Source organism: Nylanderia fulva, unplaced genomic scaffold (assembly GCF_048542155.1).
Source record: "Nylanderia fulva isolate GAGA-0341 unplaced genomic scaffold, ASM4854215v1 Scaffold27, whole genome shotgun sequence".
Taxonomy (NCBI): Eukaryota; Metazoa; Arthropoda; class Insecta; order Hymenoptera; family Formicidae; genus Nylanderia; species Nylanderia fulva.
The window spans coordinates 1,303,274-1,319,631 of NW_028190336.1; the positions used below are offsets into that span (position 1 = coordinate 1,303,274).

The window sequence follows — 16,358 nt, forward strand, 5'->3', positions numbered from 1 at the left end:
TGAAGTCTACTTGTGGCGACATCATCATGGCGCAAAAAAAAAAATTTACCTTGCTTATTTCTCCCGACGACGAGAACGCGAATGCAAACTGCGGACGGCAATGAAATAATGAAATAATGTCGGAAAATAACATCAACTATATCGCAATTCTCCGACGTGAATAAGTGGAACAACAAAATACGCGATTTCAAATTGTAAATTACGAGTCCAAAACGTAACGAGCGTGTAATCAGAGACGTAGATCTCATAGAGTACATTGCTAAATTTCGGGTTGACATCAACAGATCAGCATCCACCACGGCTCCATTCCCGCAACGTAACATCGTCAATCAAGTGGATACCAACGTCAACCTCTGGCGGAAGCTTCGCGGTCCAGCCATGCGTATACGAACGCGTTCTCTGGATACGTGTACAAACGCGTACATATATCTATATATCACGGGACGGTGAAGGCGAACGGAGAGACGTCTCTTCAGACAGAAAGGTCTCGTGTCGTTCCAACGATATTCTACGCCGATATTATCTCGAGGCCCGTCGAGAGAGACAGACTCGACGTAGGTTTTATATATATATATATATATGTATCGCGCCGGCTTCGTTCCGCTGGAAAAATATTTATTCGACCGCGTTGCAGAAAAGAGATCTCTCTTCCCATACTTTGCGACGGACATGCGTATAGTCCGTGTATGTGCTCCCTGAACGGATGTGCATCGACGATTCTTTTGGGATTCCCCGGTAACGAGAAGTTTCAATCCGCTTGAAGCAACGAGCGCGAATACAGACTCGAAAGTCCGGGGGCGACGTTGGAAGATGGTGAAACGAACGATCCCGATGTCGTCTTTTTTCTTTTTTTTTTCTTTGCGAATGATTTGTGTAACTGATGTGTGATGATAACAATATATTTGCGAATCCATGCATGTACATGCTCCTATTACGTGAACGCGTGGTTCCAACGTCATAGGCATATCAAAATTGCATAGGAACAACAGTAAATTTTAATAAATCTTCATTAAATATGTTTATCCGCGAAAGATCAAGATCGCCAATTTGTTTTTCAGCAAACTTTCTTCAAATTGTGGCTCAAAACGTATTTAAGGGCACATATATATATACTGTGTTATTTATTGCATTAATTAATTTTCCAATCTAACGAGATAGATATTCTAACATTACGAGTGACTGAGAGAAGCTTTCGAATGACACATACGCGGGGCTTATGTTCCATGCGAAAAGCACTATTTCGCGTACGTGGGAGGGGAGAAATAAATCGGCGAGCTGCGGCCACGGTCGATTTGATTTCGATCCCGGAATGAGCGAGAGTGCAATCGAGGCTCACGTTAATTACCAGCAATTTCGGCGTTTCGCCGCTCTTTAAACACCGCCTTGGGAATTAAGCGCCACGCTATATATAGTCAATAGTCGAGAGAATAAGCGAAGTAAAGGGGGTGGAATAGATAGGGGTGAGGGGCGCTCATTTCTTGCAGCCGTTTACAATTTATAATCCTATTACAAGATTCGGCAACTCACCGGTGCGCGCCGCTCCAAGTCCAAAGCCCCTCTTTTCTCACAAGACACCAAAGTTCTGAAATATTAGGAGAAAATAAACTTGAGTACGTCATACATACGTTAATTACAGCTATGTTAATTATACGATTTTATCATTGAACTTTAAATAAAAAAAACTTGTTTCAAATAATATCACGTCTTTTGTAAAATGTTAAAAATAAGTTTCGTATCTTATTAGATTACTTATCAATGTTACATGCAGTTATAATAAACAATAAACAAATTTTTTTTAATTAGATATATAAAAAATTCTTGTCCGTTGCATTATCATCAATATTAATAATCATGATATTAATTATGACAACGGTTATCATAGGATAACGAGGAGTAATATCAATTTTTCAGACATTTCTAGGAAGTACATCATTAATGGCTTTATTCGCGTGAGAAGAGAATGGCGGCGCGTTAATTGATTTTTCATTCGACAAAGCCGCCAGAAGCTCTTCAACGTCCCGTAGACGGAAAACGAGCAGTTCGCGGTAGAAATCCTCGTGAAAACAGTCGGCGCATCCGGCAACTGGCGGATCTGAAATCCTCTCAGCGCAAATCTTTCTCCGCTGGAATATTTAGCGGCCGAGCAAATCGCACAACGGATGTAATGAAAATGTACGGGGAAAATCGCTCCCTCCGTCGACGAGAATTTGAAAGTCTCTCTCGAGAAACACTTTAATTTCGTGCGAAATAACGCTGCTCCTGTTTTTTTTCAAAAAAAAAAAAAAAAAAAGAAAAAAGCCCGACCGGCATTCCGCATCAATATGCTGTCGAAAAGCAAAAGCTTCTCCTTTTCAAATTGAAAACAACGCGGATACTTTATACAAACACGTCTCATTTAACTTACAAGAGGCTGAAACTATCCCGCCCTACAGTCCATGCAAATGATAATTCATGCTCAAACGCTGCTCGTTTTAGCAAAATCGCAAACGAACGGTAACGCGAAAGTTCCGACCAAATTAATTTTCTCACACAACCCTTGTAGTCCCAAAACAGAAATCGCGAGGATCCGGTGCAACTAAAAGCGAGGCGCGCACGTGCAATTCATTTCGCTCATTCATTATAGATTTTAATACCAGTCGCGTCGGGATCTCATCATAAATTAAATCCTGGCACAGACGGAATTCCGACGGTACAGTCGAATCTGCGCGATACCATCTGTGGAAACGCGGAATTGTAATTTTTGGAAATGATTCTCCCGATACTCGAAGCGCTCGATACGCCGCTTTATAGTCAATGCCCTGATTTTAATTTCGTTAATTTAATTTGGCACGTAATTTTAATGAAGTTTGCGACGAACAAAGGTATAATAAATTTCGAATAAACATTTATATCGCAATTTATATTTGTAGCGTATATAAAAAAAATGCAGCATACGGAAATATGCATGAATTGTAATACGAGTTTTACATTGTAACGCAATATGACACGTACATACATATCCATTATACATGCATATTTTTGAAATTTATTAAAATTTTATTAATTTATAATATTCAGAAACCCGTGTAATTACTTTATATAAAGGAATATTAAATAAAATGTAAAGCTCACGATCGCAATAAGAGAGACAAATCTGGCAAAATAGTAGGGAATATCGGAAAGCAAGCCAATGAATTTGTCGGCAAACTCGATGTAACGTAGATTCCATGTGTTCACGTGACTGTGACGTTCGCACACTCGCCGACGTTCCAGAACATATCCCAGGAGGGCACGCGAGGAGAAGCCATTAAGTGGCACCAGCCAGTTTTCCCGTCGTTTCTTCGCGATACCGCCGGCTGGCAATATATTTCCCTCCCTTTTAATTACACGCATTACTTACGCTCGTTAATTAGCCTCTAGCCGAGGATCAGAAAGCCGGGGAGGGTGAGTGCCAGACATCGGATGCAAGCATTTGCCTCGAGTACTACCACCCCACTTCCCTTTCCCACCACCCTCTACCAGGAGAAATCTCTCTTCGCTTGATTATGATGTCGATCTCACGGTCTTTTGAAAAAAATAAATGAGAAAAAATTTTCTACTTATTTACGATTGAGGAAATAACGCGATTAACTGCAATCGCACGCAGAAACTGCTTGCGATAGTAAAAAAGATCTATCGACCTCTTAATCAAGTAATTTGCGCAGAGCAAAATCGATTTGGTCAATTAGTAATCTTTAGCTTCAATCTATCTTCAACGGATTAAATACGAGAGAGAGAGAGAGAGAGAGAGAGAGAAAGAGAGAGGTTTATCGTCCCCATAGTATCGATCAAAAAAGAGTTTAAGAATGTCGTTTGATTTCACTTTGATGTGATTATCGAGAGCCAACTTGGAAAGCTTTATCAGCCAAGTCTGAGCAAATCCACATAAGTGTACTCTTTTTTTCAAGTCGGGGAAAAAGAATTTTTTTATATTTTCAATCCGATGAGAGTATCGTGAAGAGCGGTCGGGTATGAAGGAGGGGCAGGATCTCAAGTTTCTCCTTCCAATATCTCTCTCCCAATTCTTCTATCGTATCTGAGAAAGCCGGCTTCTTCTCCGCTTTAAAAGCTGAAGAAGTCGACGCTACCCTTGGAGAAGTAGACGACAACGAGGAGGAAGAAGAATGAGATCGTCGGTAAATCGTTGGCGGAAAATCGGTCCTCGGTAACTTTTATACGGCAACATTTCGCGGTGTATTACTATGATATGCCAGGCGCCAAGTACGAACGGTTGAAAGGGAATAAGGGGGAGACTTCTCGCATTCTTCTCTATTTGCATCGAGGCTTGCTATTCTCCTTTCTTCGCGATCTCAATTACTGATGCGCCATTGTCGGCTGCTTCTTTCAATTTGCCGAATGGCACTCCAATATATATATATATATATATATATATATATATATATATATAGTTGGTGAATTACGGTAAGCTACTTATAAAAATAGGGTAGAGATCGAGTGAAGTGAAGACGTTTGAAAATCGTACGGTTCATTGAACTTTGACTTATCGTCGAGTATTCGACGCCGTTTACCAATACGATTTGAAATATTATATTTGGGGAAAAAAATTTTTCATCAAGCATAAATAACAGCAATTTTTTCCTCTCGGGGAGAACTACGTTGTTTTTTTACTCGCTCGAATTCGCGAACCCACGTTAAAAACACGAAATTGGTAAAATAATAACAGATACGTTATCTTCTTTCAAAATACATATTTGCCCGAGTATCGCCTCCATAGTTCATAATCTGCAGCTCTCTCCTGAGACTCGCGACTGTTCATATCGAGAGAGAGTATGCTTCATGAAGATACATGCACCGAGTTGCCGGCAAATACAGAATCACGGATCCGTGCTAATAATTTCACAAGTTGGTCGATAAATTTCTAGTAAGGAGGTACCATGAAAATCGTAAGCGTAGAAACGCGAGGATTTGACCGTATATCACAATGTGCACGCGCGCTAGGGGAAAAAACTTTACCACCCATTGCTAGAAAATATAGCACCCCACGGTATAGGAAGGATCCTACAGCGAGCGCCGTCTGACTCTGTCTCATATGTGCATATATATCTATATATTATATATATATATATGTATATAACTACTGGTTATGTAGTACAAGTGACTGTGATAAAATATAAGCAGAGCCCGGTCTGAATTGTATTTCGGACGAGAGAATAAAATATTATTATGTATCGATTTTTCATAATTCATAAAGTTTGTAAAAGAATGGCAATTTTTCGAGATAAAAGATACTTTCTTCAACCTATTATTTTTTATCGAGACAAATTTATTTATAAAACATTTCTCATCGAACAGCATCAAATATAGTCAAGTTAGTTTAGAAAAGTAATCTCTATATATTGTAATCTGTCTAATTCTACAAAATTTTTTATTCTTTCCAACCAATAGCAATACGTACAAATATACATATCGCAAATTTGTTAGAAACAGAATCATCGTCTCTTTGTACATCGCTTTTATTCGTGTAATTCATTACGCCACTTGCAAACTGATCGCACTACGCCTTTGAAACAGGACTCGAATATGGAAGTGTGTCATCGGGTCGTGACAACGGCTTCGTACTTTTACCGATGTCTCGTTTCACTTTCGCACGGGGCCTACACGTCAGGGTCATTCGCGCCGCTCGTCCGCGTTACGTCGAGTTCGCTCGCTTTCTCTCTCCGTGAACTTGAAATCGAATTATACACGCTTACGCAGCCAAGCGGTTACGCAATTCGTCGTGATACCCCGGCGCGTCGATACCTGCCAACATTTCGAAGCCGAAGTAATCGAAAGCCCTGACAGCTTTTGACGCGAAATTAACTAACAACGATGCGAATAGATAGAACAATTTATTATTTATTTCTACGGGTTTTTTTCACGTCCGCTGTCTAATCGTTGAATATTAAAAATTCTTTATTGACAAACAATACGCCCAAAAATTGTTTAATGGAATTTTTGCTCAGAATAAATGACCATTCTATGAGTGTATAAACAAGCTATAGATGAGAAATTCGCGTCCCAAGTATATACACAAACGAAATTGTATAACGGGATTGCTCGGCACAAGAGTTGAAACACCGTAAATTAGATCTGCTTGATTTCTGATAACATTTACGAACTCTCGGTTGCCGTATACACACGACCCGATTAATGAATTACCTGCCGCATGTAATTCTCCGTCATCCTCGAAGGAAATGAAGTCGAAGCAATGCCGGAAAATTGGAGACACGCGCAAGAGGAACGGATTTATCGCTTAGGATCTCTTTCTCTTCCTCTCCATTTCCCTTTGCTTCGCCAGTAATATCTCGTGATTCAACCCGTCTCGAGGGCGGGCTTCGGAATACGGCAATAACAGAATAATCATTATTCCCATGAGCACGTCATTAAAATGCGGCCTGAACGACATTAATTATTATTAGTGACTTTTGTGATTAGGAAAAGTCGAGCTTTGCAATTTCGCATTGTGAGAATATAAAGATCGATGGTGATTCGCCTTTTAACTTTTCGTTAGCTCATTTGTCATCACGCTCTCTCCTATTCAATTTGTCGCAGTTTCCACAGCGTTCCAACCCTCGCGATATTCTTTTTCTCTCATATACGCGCTCTCCTAATACTGTACAAAAGATACAAAAAAATTAAAAATAAGCACGCTTCGCTTTCAGAGGCTTGTACAGATTTTTGTATCGCCCTATTGTGCCCTAAGTACAACGAGTGCCCGCGATGTCATCGTGCCAGCTGCGAAATTGCCGGCTCCACACGCGCCAGTGGTTGCGTTAATTATGAGAACGAGATGATGAGTATGCGTTGAAAAAAAAGGGAAAGAAGAGCCCGCGGAAGAAAGGAAAGGGCCCTGAAGGATCCCCGTGTAACTTCCCCCCAACGACGGGGGGCGCAATGCGCAACGCACAATTCCCACCGACATCGTGAATTCTCACAGAGAGCTCGGTGCTGGTGAGAGAGAGAGAGAGTGCGTTCGTTCACTCCGCGCTCGAGGAGTCGTCGACCGTTACTACTCTCGACACGTGGAATATCCTGTCGCTCGGCTGTCGATCACGCCTATCGATTATTTACCGGCGCGATCTCGCCATTGTTCAACTCGTCGAGGGATCGAGATACGTCGTTTCATTGTCTCGCTTATACCGCAGATAAACCGATTGCGTCTGCAGTTGATGCAGTAAATGCGTTTGTGACTGCGGTAACTATTTCGCGAGCGCCGAAGTTTATTAGAGACGTGATTAGAATCGTTTTTCATCGTTACATATACCATATACGTGTGTTTGTGTGTCACGTGACATTGATACGCGTAAATTAATTTTGTTCTCCCAATATATAATCAGTACCACAACTATTATGTAAATATTATGTTATAATAATTGTCATAGATTAATTAAACAGAGATATTTAGATGTTTACAGAATGTATAGCTACAAAAATATTTTAATTTAAAATTTTCTACGAGTTATATTATTGCATGTTATTCTTACAATATTATGGCGAAATCATATGAAAATCAGATAAGAATAACAGTTACGGATATGTCTTTGTTAAAGTGCACAGGCACACTTCAGCAGTACTAAGATGCGTACACGAGATATATTGAAGAAAAAGCCAATCCGCACGAGATAAGCACCATTCAGCAGACACGTTAATCTCGTCCGCGTGTATGAACATCCGGGGCCGTTAGGCTTTTACGATCTATCCTTGACTGCGATAATGGTGTTATTTATATATAGGACTCGTTTTTCTCACGGTGCGCGATGCACATAACGTAGGACAAATGCGCGCACCTGCCAAGGCGTATCTTCAGGGAGTAAGATGCGTTCTAAAAGAAACCACGTATATGTACACAACACAACTGTATCCACCGACATCATTGTGTATCGGATAACGACTTCCAAGTGCGGAAAAAGAGAGAGACAGAAAGATAAAAAGAGACTTCCAGTAAAAACATTCTTTCTTCCTTTCCTCAAAAAGACACTTTATAATATTCGACAAGGAACGCAAGCACATCCTTGTAAGATGATTTCTCATATAAAGGGATGCTGTAATTACGGGGTGCTCAGCAGGAACTTGAAGTAATCCATCTCTTTAAAGAATATTACGTCTTGTGTACTTTACGTTTTCCTTCTCTGTGTCAACATGTATAATTTGTAAAATAAATGTAATTTGTACTCTCATATAATTTTCAGAGAAATTTAATCTGAAAATCTTGTTGACACATATTGATGTATTAATAGATAGTGGAATTACAATTTGAATTTTAAATGCAGCGATTTCTCACGAGACTCTCAACAAATTTCACAGAAGCTCTTTACGCATCACTACGAGTTATTGAATGGAATGTCAGCGAGTGAAATTTATATTCACATACCATTCTCTCCGTCACGATATTACTTTGTAGCCATACATTTCAATAAACTGGAAATTCTATAATGGAGATTGACAGTAGCAAACGTGCAATCGCACCCGTACCCCGATCAACATAAGCGATTGCAACGCCGTGCACCCCGATACATTAACTGCAGCTGCTGCAGCATTTCTGCATAGGACGGATCGGGGGAGCAGGATATTACATTATGCGCATATGGGTCACATAAATACATCGATCTCATTAGTCGCCGATAACAATCGGGCCAATTCATCCGATCGCCGTCAATGACAAAATTACTGAGTAGGCAGGGATGACATTTAATTATTCAGTGACCTAAATCAAAGTGCTCATGCATTTAATCTGACTAATTTTCTCAAGTTATGTAATCGTTACATCTTGATTTATGACATGGCTTATAACAAATATAATTGTCGTGTCTATAAACCGCGAGTGATAATAAAACAGAGAGATAGAGAGTTTATAGATTAATATTTTTAAGTAAACGATAAAATATATATTATATGTTAGAAATAATATTATTTTTACAAAATTGTTAGGCCATTATATTATTCTATTTAAACATTTGTATTTAATATAGCGTAATATAATACCGAGAATATGAGGAGAATATGAGGAAATTACACTTATTAGTCGCTATCAATTAGTCATTTATAGCGTGAAACGCTAATAAGACTTCGCTCTTGTTTCGTCTATAATGGCTCATTAGCCGTACGAAAAAAAACATGAATGGCTTCCAACTGCCGAGCTGAGGAAACTAGCCCGCGTTAGATTATCTCGTTAACGACGTCATTGGCAGAAGAATCGATGCGGCAATGCGCGGTTGTATTCCGACGTTTTAATTAAGCTAATGAAAGAAACATTTGCAAAAGTTCTTACGGATATATAGCTTAGATATAGAAAGGTTTTATAGTTTTCCGCACTTGTTTCCGAACGAGATAATAACTTTTCATTCGTATTCAATTAAATTTCGTAATACTCTTTTTTTTTTTTCAAAAGCACGAGACACACATATTTCATTTTACATGGCGTCTTTTTCCACAGCAATATCTTTCCACGTTAAACTTGATCAACGATTAATTTGGCCGCGGAAACGCGAAACAGAACTTTCACTTTAATACCGTGCGAAATAAAAGCGACGAAAGTCTTATAAGGTCGCAGATGTTCAGCCATTTGTGACCCTCGTAGAAACTCAAGACCGGCAAGATAGCTAGAGCCAGTCTAATAGCACTTGCTCGAATATCCTGGGACTTCTATCACGGTGGATGGGGCTAAAGTTAGTAACTAAACGAGTTTCTCACTAACAAACCCACTGGCACGAAACGATGTCGCTGACAGTCGAGGCTTACAAGGGAATCGGTAGAGAGGTTGCGTTAATATTGTTCAGAAGTTCGCGCTACGTGATATAATGAGACTGAGTGTGGAAGAGAAAGCGGAAGATAGGATACGGGGGGTTATCCAATAAACTGAAACAATAAGTTTGACAACGACGTTAGTACTGAAAATAGATTCCAATGGAGGAAGTACATAGCATTGCAGTGCGATCGAACGGCTACCCTGATACATATCCGTGGAAATTCGATCGCTTATATATAAGCGACTTATTTTTATCGTATAGTAAGAAATTATTGTAATATAAACGTCTGTAACGCAAACGTCAAAATTAAAATAATATATGCTACGTGTAACATATGTTACTCCAAAAATAAAACGAGATCTTATTTACGCAACCTCTGTTTCATATCATCGCTGTGCTGCATATATAAACAAGAAATAATAAACAAGAATAACAGTTTTTTTTTCAGCCATGGAAATGCTTTACATTTTCGAAATAAAAATTCTATTAAACATTCTATGCGTTTTTTAATAATTAAATGTAAAATAATCTATCATTACCTTTAAAATATGAAATATCGAAATAAAAAATAAGCAGTTTAAGGAAATATTAAAATTTTCATAAATTAATTTTAAGAACGTAGGTATTTCGTCTAACATTTTCAAGAAATAAAAATGTATCGTAAGACTCGGAGTATCTTAAGATGCTTGGTGTTCCGTATGTGTTTCAAAAATTCATACGCGCGGAATAACAACTGTTTCCCGCGAGGATATCGCGCGTTGGTTGTTTCTCGAGCTCTCTCGCAGCGGTGCAAGGTGCTCATCCTTTTTATCTACATCCGCAAACGGGCAAAACGCGGCTGCGGTGACTGCTGCGCGGGGAAACGAAGGGCGAAGGAACGGTGCACTCGACAACTTGTGGATCGTTTCATTATCTTGGAAAGTGGTACTCGCGAGCGCAACTTCTAAAGTACGCCGTACGGAAGCCGGGCCATTCGCCGGGGCGGAATAATCGTATCACTTGGCGTAACCTAGAGGGAGGGAGGTCTTTGGCAGCCTCCGTCTTGACATGGTCCTAGCTCAGCTACTAGATACTATCGCCGCGAATCTCGGCGCGAAATTCCTAAATATATATATATATATATATATCTGCCACCTTTCTCCGAGAGAGATACGCGTCCGTAAAAGACTTTCGCGTGTTTCAAGCCTCCGTGCTCGCTATTCGTCGTCATTCAGCAGGTGAAATAAACCGGCCGCGTGCTTCGCATACCGTCGCGTTATCTTCCATGACAAGATAGTAACGAGATAATGCTAACTAGGGTAGTTGAGTAGACTCGAAGTAACGTAATCTCTGTTTTTCGTCTTGATTTTCCTTCGACGTGCGATAATTAGATTCGCATCAAAGTCACTTATCGTTGAATTTTTCCTTCTTCCCGAAAGCATACGAGATATTTTTCATTGTGTTAATAATACAACGGTTAATAATGCAATGACCGAGATGCACGTTTTAGTTTCTGCGTCGGTTGTAAATAGAAAAATGAATATCAAGGAAGATTAAAAATCCGTTCCTCAATCTTTAGATAGTTTCAAACGCTTTTACCGTAAAAGCATTTCCACAATGAGATACTTATCTTCTGAATTTTCGCACAAGGACGATGGCAAATTTGTTGTGTTCTCGTGAAAATTGGAGGAAATATAATAAAGTAATGGATGCAGCGGATATTATAGACTTGGAAATCCATCAAAACTTTCAAATCTTTGGATTATAAAATAAGCAAAGTTCCATGTGCAAAAATCTATCATTATTCGATGAAAAAACAGCATCAGTTTACCGATCAAATTTTAAACGAATTAATTTACACATGCATATATATTCTCTTAAAAATTTACTATTTCGGGACTTTGATAATTCTGACAGACTGTTTTGTTAGGATATATTTTTTTCCGCGATTCCAATTTGCAAACAAGACTACACATTCCCCATCTTCTCCGTCACATTTGCAAGGTTAAAAACGCGAGACGGCGAACTAGCGAATTCATTTAAACCGCGAATACCCATGTAGGTGGAACCCGGGATCCCGCGTTCTCTACCACTTACGAGCAATCGTGTTCCCCACAAAGTTTCACCGAGAAACCGAAGCCAGAGGAGGCTCGCAAAAACTGCGATCATGCCGAGATGGGTTTGTTCGCGGCGCGGTGAGAAAAAGAGAGAGAGAAAGACAAAAAAAAGAAATAAGAACTTGCCCGAGGCAAGAATATCTACTCGCTTGTGGAGGAGAGAGAAGAAGATACAAAGCGCCGGCGACGCGGTGCGGTGAGCCAGTAATTAAATTTGCAACTGCTAATCAAGTTCGAGGGAGCGGATCGATGCCAGCCGGGAACCACAACGGCCGCGAAAGAGGAAACTGGATGGTACGAGCGAGGGACGAAAACGAGATGAGAGCGAAATGCTCGTTGTCGAAAAAAAGAGATGATAGGACCTCGGGTCAATAAAATCGGGAACAAACAGACCGATCAAGCGGGAGGAAGCAACACATGAAGCTTTTGATTGAAGATAACTGTGACAATGACTAAGAGAGAGAGAAAGAAACAAATGCAGAGAGGGTGAGAAAAAAGTGAAGAGAGGAAAGAGAATCGTTATTTTTTTCGACCATCTAACGATGCTCTTCCTGTGCAGCCATTGGTCTAATCGGTCGTTCGTTTGCATCGTATGAATATAAAAGGTCGTTGCGTGCGCCCGTGTTGTATCTCACGATTTTCGTCTATGATCCTTGCCCTCCATTCTGCGAGCGTGTGTGTGCGTGCGCGTCCTGGATTTGCCGGAAGTTCGAATCATTATACGGACGATTAAGGGGAACGTCGTGAGAGCAGAAAACGTGACGCTCACATCCGTATCGTCATCATGGACAAGCGGCCGTCCCTGCCATGCGTAAATTATACGTGATTTCGTGTAGTGGATTAATCGCCGTATCGTGTCACAGCTCAATCAGAGAAGCGGAGCGGAGACGAGTGTTTGTATGTAATCGCAATTGGAAGATAAATGATGCGTGTCGGGCTATGCTCCAGGGTTAAAAAAAAAAGACTAACTGCGTCCACGAGATCTCCCGATCCTGACTGACTATACTCGCTATGAAAATCCGAAAAATAATACGAATTCGTTCGACAGATTGACAGCACAGATTTCAAAAGAGATTGCGAGCACCCGCTAACTATATTGGTAAAATCCGATATCAAATTTCCCCAAGGGTAAGTCTATCACAATCAATTTGACAACGTTGGCTGGGGAGAATTTTTAGAATTCTGCTGAAAGTTTGTCGTTAAATCGCAAAATACAGACAAAGATATATATCGCAGAGAGAGAGAATAATATTTACAACGATAAAAAAAATAAAGTCACTCGAAAACACATTCGTTTTCGACTAGTGAAAAACACAGACCTGTTTTTACAAATATTTGCCATTAAAGCCGATTTTAATAGATGAACCCGCGTGTGCGGAGAAGCCTGAAATTACATCGGTCGATGGAAGGGACCAAGAATTACGAAGCGCACACAAGCTGCTCACTTACGGCGGTTAAACGTTCGTTCGCCGACCCGCCTGAATTTTTGTCCAGCCCGAAACATGGTCGAGAACCATGTGCGAGCTACGAGAGGCGCGTTCGAGCGTGCGTTTATCCAACCGCGTGGGACGTGCACACGCATTTGGAAGGCGGCCCATGAACCAATACACCGTTCCCGGCCGCAAACGGACTAAATATTTGCATCGCATTAATTGCAACGGCCAGTGCCCAATACTTGGCTAATTGATATTTGTGGAACGGTCAGCGCGCAGTAATTCCGCCGGCATTCCGCTAATTAAAATATGACGCGACACCGTATGCGAAATCACGCTTGTAAATTCGACAGGAGGCGAGACGACTCTTTCGTCGTCGCTGCGCATCATCGTCGGTTCCTCGCCATTGTCGATAGATATACCGCGAGTTACGAGTAACGATGCGAGAAGACGAGAGACCCGGAGAGCTTTTTTCCGGAAATCGATCGCGGTGCCGGAGATACCAACCGACTTTGTGACTTGTCGATATAGCACCCACTGTCAACCTTTGTCAGCGTGTGCTAACCAATCAGTGCGATTCACCAGGGTTTTCCACATGCCGGAAATAACCCGCAAATCTCTGATTGGCACTTCAATCGAGTAAATCAGGGATCGATCGAATGGCCAGAGATTGTCGGGAATACAGATGTTTGGCAGGTTATTGCGGTGCAACAATAATCGACATTGTAATGAGATATTTGCAGGCGCCTAGGAATTAACGGAGTTATTCACACCACGTTCTGCTACATATTTGCGCGAATTTGGGATGAAAGAAAAATTGAATGAGATTTTCCAAGTCTTTACACCTATCCCGATGTTTGGATCTTAATGTAATCTCGCATTTCGTCCTTACTACCTCCTAACGATTATCATCGAGTTTTAGCGGCAATGATAACGATAAATGTCTTAAACAAATAATAATTGAACTAACTGTAATTAGATATTGTGATAACCAATAATATTGCGTTATTTATGAAGCGTAATAGTAAACCGATACGTTCGTTTGCTAGGGTTTACCCGAGTGTACATACAATAGATACATTATAGGTTCGGCACTCTGAACATGATTAATATGCAAGCGAATAATATAAATTTAATGATACCGAAAATACCCACCATCTCGCGATAATGCAACATTACAACATGCGCATAATAATTATATGCACTTCGCTCGATGTGCTTTACAAACTACGATATACGGGCCCCCCGAAGCTTTTTTCCATGAAACAACATTTCCATTCTCTCTTTCTCCCTTTAATATTATTCACTTTGACGATACGAATCAACTTCACTTTTTTCAGAAACTATTGACATTGACATGTCTTTTGTACCTGTCGTGTATACAATATTTTGTGAGTGTAAAATATTTTCAGCCCGCAATGCATTTTCCGGCGGAGAATTGCTGCGTTCACCGGGTCATAAATTTCTGGTAAAGTATCAACGCTAAAAATTCCAAGTATTATTGACAGCGCGAAATTAACCAAGGCATCGCGCAATCATGGATGAAAGCGGGAAACCCATTTAGCTACTTCGCTTATCGCCCTACCGCACGAGAAATTAACAACTTAAAGTTATCAATCGCCCGAAATAACCGGGAGCCCCGGTCTTGGTATCTCGTTTATCGGCCCTCGTAAATCACCGCTGCTTTATCGTTCCATTACGAACTCATAAAGGAGCGTCCGTTGTTGCGAGAGGTAATCCTATTGCTTAATCCTCGAGCTTCCCCGCGTTGCGATCGAAAGTTCGCGATTACGAGGGCGAGGCCCGCTCTTGCCCTTCTCCTCGGTTATCACGCCACGAAATGTCCTTCTCCGACAACAGACCGCCTTTGTCGGATCGGCACGTGCGGGTCGGCAAACGCTGGCAAAGCAAATTGCCGAGGTTTGTGGCACTCTGAACTCGACCGCGCAAGCCGCTCCGCAAACCAAAGGATACTTCCGGCGCGTACGAGAAACCAGTAGAGTACCTTTGCGAGCGAGCGCGTATCGAAGGACACCCTTGCTTTCAGGTCGTCTCGAAATTTCAGCGTAATTACATACTATACATATAATGATACGAGGAAAAAGGTTCGAAAAGGATCCGCGATTAGAAATTCTTAAGTTTATAATTTTATTTCTCACCTTAATATATTTTATTACTAATTAATATATTTTAATTCTCCTTCTTTAATATTTCCGATGTCGGGAAACCGCATGGAACCGCAGTCTCGTTTTCGGCCATTTCTTAAGATTCGATTTATGGTTTTCAAGCGTCGCGGCTCACATGGCTGCGAATATGTGCAGGTGCGAGTGCAGTCTAGGTCACATGCTTCTGCCGGACACGTGAATTTATAACGTCTTTGGCGCGTTTCCGAACCGTCTGATTCGACATTGAAAAATGAGGGTGAGAAGAAGAGGGGAATGGAACTTTCTCGCCGGCGTTTGTCCTTTTTTTTTTTTTACGTCGACGTTTTTCCTGTCTCGCTCAAACATCCGTCAAGAAATCCCGCCCGAAAGCGGATTTATGGATTCTTAAATCGCTTTCGATCTTTCGATGGATTAATGTTCGATCTCGCGCGTCTGCAAGCGATCGCGTGTGCGAAATTTTTCCTCGACCAGGGTGGAAGAGACTTACGAGGGAAACGGTTATCGCGGTTACCCCTACCGCGTAAGATAAGAATAAATTTTTTTTATTATTTGGTTTCGCGATTCGCGGTGAGAAACGATCGGCGACGAAGCTGCGGATAACTGGAAGTAGTTACTCGAATTGAAAACTCTCGATGGTTGCAATTTGAGTCCGTCCGTTGCCAAACGTTTTACGCTGTCGCAATGACGTAAACGTTTATCGAAAAATCATCTACTCGTTAATTAACGACTGCAGAAATAACGGGAACACGATGAAGTTGCGATCGCGCGAAATATGTGGGAGTACTGTCCATCCATTAACTCGCTTACTCTCGGAAAACAAAATTCCTATCTTTTGCAGCATATATGTTTTCTAGAACATATCGAGGCCAGAGAATTCCCGCATCCCGGAATTTATGGGAA

The 16,358-nt window shown here is 40.9% G+C and overlaps 1 protein-coding gene and 1 long non-coding RNA gene across 10 annotated transcripts in view; one reads left to right on the forward strand and one right to left on the reverse strand.

Moving 5' to 3' along the window:
• Positions 1-16,358, forward strand: part of LOC146722805 (uncharacterized) — a 364,804-nt gene that overhangs the window by 299,254 nt on the left and 49,192 nt on the right. The gene's annotated exons all lie outside the window — the stretch shown is intronic.
• LOC114931426 (protein turtle) overlaps positions 1-16,358 on the reverse strand; it is a 219,165-nt gene that overhangs the window by 180,857 nt on the left and 21,950 nt on the right. For all 9 annotated transcript variants that reach the window (XR_003819671.2, XM_029303431.2, XM_029303430.2 and 6 more), the window contains exon 2: positions 1,528-1,582. The gene's annotated coding sequence lies outside the window, so the exon portion shown is untranslated. The remainder of the gene's footprint in view (positions 1-1,527; positions 1,583-16,358) is intronic.